The following is a 4,568-nucleotide window of genomic DNA, read 5'->3' on the forward strand; positions in this document are numbered from 1 at the left end:
ATGATCTTCTCAGGTCCCTTCCAACCCTAGAAACTATGAAGGTGAGAGTAGTAACAGGAGGCAATGAGCCAGAAGCAAGGGTCGGTGGAGTTATCGGAAAAATCGTTGCGGATGCAGCAGTGCCTGAGGCCACAGGACCAGCAACTGGCAGCTGAGCAAAGGCCAGAGCGAGCGGTGGCAGGACAGGGGCCAGAGGCAGTGGTGGGGGCAGAAACCAATGATCCAACAGGTCATCCCAAGGTGGATTATCTGGTGGTGGAGGCACGACAGGGTATAGCCTAGCCAGATGTGGTGAACAAGGGGCAGGTGGGGTTGGCCCCTGGCATTGGAAATCCTTAACTTGGTTCTAAAGGTGATCAATCTGTTTCTTAAATTTTTCCTCACTCTTCTTGTAGGAAGCCATAAGGGAGCGCTTATGCAGCTTTTTGGATTCATCTTCCCATAGGTACCAGGCTTCCATTTGAACGGGGTGCTTGCTTTCCAAATTTCCCCGGAGGTGTTTGAGAATTTGCTGATACCAGGACCCATCTAAGGGCCAACGTAACTTAGGGTCATCATTGGTATACTAATTCCATTTTGCTAAGTATTGAGTTGACCAGGGCCCATATTTTAGATGCATGAACCAGGTGGGATCCTGCTGTGGGACCTTAGAGGTCCCGCTACCCATTGTCACACCTAGGACTTAAAGACACCAAAACAGACAGGTACTCACCCTGGCCAGGGACTTTTCCTCCAGAGCCAAGCAGGCAGATGACAGATCAGGGTCCGGAGTGTTGAAGCTGCAGAGCCAAAGAAGCGGGTCGAGGAGAGCCTTTTCGGAGCAACGGAGTCGAAGCGCCGAGGCAAGGGTCCTACTCAGGGCGGTCTGTGTAAGGACACATCCCGGATGAGCCCCCAAGATGATGTGGAAATCACGACAGAATCACTGCTTGGCTAACAGAGCGCTTTATTTTTCATGGCCACGGGAGAAGCAGCAAGTGCAGCTAATTCTCTGCAGCTGCAGAGCACAGACTCTGTTATATACTTGTGAGAGAAAGACACACTGAAGCCACCCCCTGAATACATTCTTGGCAGTCTGACAATAAATCACCCTAGAGTCTTGCTAAACTAAATGTGTTTTCTCCAGCTGTCTCCCAATAAGTTTATCTCAAGGTCCCTTTGTTTTTTGGCCTTTACTTATACACCTTATTATGGCCTAACTTTATTTTTGCTTGCTCCAGTACTTTTCCTCATCAGTAACATTTATCTTAAATTATAAGTGAGGAATACCTATGACTGGCCTAAATAGCTATCACTGAGCTGTGATATATAGTGTGCTGAACATCTTGATTTTGAAACAAAAATGCTAATATTTTCATGATTTAAATTGAATGTATTTAAAGATGACAAACATGATTTAATAGGTTTCTGAGATGCTGTCTTTTCTTTAAGCGTGTAGTTTGAGGAACTGACATGGTTTAATCATTTTTAACAATTAAATTCTTGATATTGTTGCTGTAGTTCTTAAGAATATGTGAAAGGCTGATTGATTAGTTCATCAACACATTCATGATGCTAATCGAGAATTTTCTGTGGTGAGTGACAAACTCATATGAATCCTATCCATCAACTGTAGATAAATCAAACTAACAGTTTTCAACTTAGCTACTCAGCTGGTTTATTTAATTTCACCTGATAAATGTAATTCCTCTGAAGTAAATTAAAAAAAAAAAAACAACCCTGTTTCTCCAGATTAAAAAATAGATTTTTTAAAAAAATATTGACAGGATACCAATTATACAAAAGATGTATTTTAATCATACTACTGTGATTGGTATGCTATGTACTGTATTTACCCGAATCCAAGACAACCTCGAATTTAAGATGACCCCTCAATAATTAGATTCTATACGTGAAAAATTCTAAATTTATTATAAGTTTTCCTTGTATTGAATCAAATTATGGGGTGGGCGCATCTTAAATTCATCCCCACAAAGCAGCAGTGGGGGGCATGTCCCATGTATCCCCACTCTTTGCCTTTCCTGGCTGCCCCTACCCTTTGACCCCATTGTGCCTTTGCTTGCTCCCTGCCCCCTGCCTCCCATTTGTCCCTGCCAAGTGCCTATCCCTCCTGCCACTTTCCCCCCACAGTGCCACCCCAAAACATGTGCCCCCTTCTCCAAGGCCCTTGTTCCCTGTGTGTGTGTGTGTGTGTGCCTGCCCTGCTTCTACCTGTCCTTGGTGAGTGCCCTGATCCTGCCTGCTTCCCCATCCTTTGCTACCCCCTGTGCCTGACCTCTTGACCTCTGTCACCTTACCCCAGTGCCTGACCTCCCCCTGCTTAACTTCTGGGTGGCTATGGTTCCAACTCCAGGATAGTCAGCAGCAGTGGCAGCCCCACCTCAGCCCCAGTCCTAGCCTGGCCAGGCAGAAGCAGAGGCAGCAGCCTCAGGCACAGGCACGTCAGGGCCACAGGGGCTGGAGCAAGAGCTAAAGCTAAAGTTAAGTAGGGTGGGGTGAGGCCAGTGGCTGGGTGTGGGCAGGCAGGGGAGGCAGGACGTGTGGTCTGCCCTGTGTTCCTTACAAGCTGCACACTATAGGTCTCCCTCATGGACCCCCCAACACTGCATGGTCTACCCCACATGCTGTGCCAGCATATCCTTTGGAAAGCTGCTTCACTGTGTCTTTGCCATCCAAGATCTGCAGGTGGAAATTAAGATCCTTGTCTACAATGCACAGGTTATCCCCATGCTCCTTCATGGATGTGAGATGTGGGTGACATATCAAAGCCATCTTAAGTGACTGGAATGGTTCCATCAGTGCTGCCTCAGGAAGATCCATCACATTAGATGGAAGACCACCACACCAATGCCAGCATCCTTTCTGCAGCTAACATAACCAGCATTGAGGCAAAAATTGTGAAACTTCAACTCCACTGGGCTGGCCACTGTGTGCAGATGGCTGATACTTGTCTCCCAAAGCAAATAGTCTCAACTGAGTCATGGTAAGAGGACCCACAGAGGACAGAAGAACTGCTACAAGGACACCCTGAAAGCATACCTGAAGAAGGATGGCATCAGCCTTACAAACTGGGAAATACTAGCTGGTAACAGGTCTTAATGGCACTGCACCATACAGCAAAGCTACAGCCCACTTTGAAGAGAACCGTCTTGCTCAGGAAGCTGAGAAATGGCAGAGGAGGAAGCAAAGTGCAGAACATCCTGGCCAACAGTTGTACTCTTCCCCCTCCCCCCACAAGGCACCACCTGTCATACCTGTGGAAAAACTTGCAGAGCATGGATTGGACTCTTCAGCCATATTAAAACTCATTGTAACAAGTCACAACCACTGGAGCAGCCATGACATCTTTCAGTGAAACTGAGACTCCTGTCTGACTTATATTCTACGGCCTCTCTTCTCTAGTTCACTCACCCACTATGTCTTGATCTTACTATTAAAGAGTGTTTAAAGGAGGCTACCAATAGGCCTCAGAGTGAGTCTCAGTCCTATTAGTTCTCCCCACCAAGGTCTCATTCCCATCCTCCATCTTAATAGATCACTCCCAGTGTGACGGCCCCTGTAGGGCACCTGTAGCCTTAGGGGCAAATTGTGTGGCTCCTTGTCCTCCCTTATACATCGCCCCAAGCCTTGTGCATGTTACAACAATGTTGTTCCCTCTGTTGGGGCCTTGTTTTCCCCAGCCTCCGCCCTTTTCAATCTCACTAGGTCAGTTTGCCTAGGCCCACCATGCCAGACCTGGCTTTGGAGGCACTAACTTCAATTTATTGCCTTCACCCTCAGGGTCCCTGACCTCTGTCGGACCATGAGGACCACACTCTTCTGGTACCAGGCCTTAGCCCCTATCTCACTGGGCCCCTCCCAGGAAGCATGCTTTTGGCCTCCATCTCTGTGTGTCCCTCTCAGGCATCAGATCTCTGAACCCTGTCTCACTGTGTACCTCTCAGGCACCAGGCCCCTGGCCTCCGTCTCACTGTGCCCCTCTCATGCACTAGGTCCCTGGCCCCTATAAGCTCTGTAGCCTTTTACTGCCCCTCACTGGACTCTACAATATCTTCAGGCTTTGAGCCCACCCCTGGTAAGAGCTCAAGGCACTCACATGCTTCACAGTTACTAATGAGACCTCCAAAACTGCCCCTTATAGTCCCAGCCCAAGCTACCAGCTCAAAGAGCAACATAAACACAAGCCCCTGGGCTATAGCATAATAATGACAATGGAAACATCCCTCTGCCCCTTTAAGAGGGCAAATATTTGCCCTCTAGTATAGCATTCCTCCCTGCAGGGTGTAGTATACCCTCTGCCCCTTTAAGAGGGCAACTATATACATCTAGTATAGCATGCCTCCCTGCCAGGGTACTTTGTGAGCTCCTGGAGCCTCACTACATTTGTAGGCAGTGAAACAGACAGTCAAGCATCCCTGGGTGTCCCTTCTAGGCAGGAGCTCCTTCCCCAGCAACTGCCAGAGAGAGACTCCCCTGCCAGCTGCAGCCTTGGACTTAAATGTTCCCAGGATCCTGCCTACATCCAGTCAGCTGATCACTTGCAGGTGTCTGCTAACTGTCTTGTTTGC

This window comes from Gavialis gangeticus, unplaced genomic scaffold (genome assembly GCF_001723915.1).
Source record: "Gavialis gangeticus isolate Ggan-Ray unplaced genomic scaffold, GavGan_comp1, whole genome shotgun sequence".
In the NCBI taxonomy this organism is placed as follows: domain Eukaryota; kingdom Metazoa; phylum Chordata; order Crocodylia; family Gavialidae; genus Gavialis; species Gavialis gangeticus.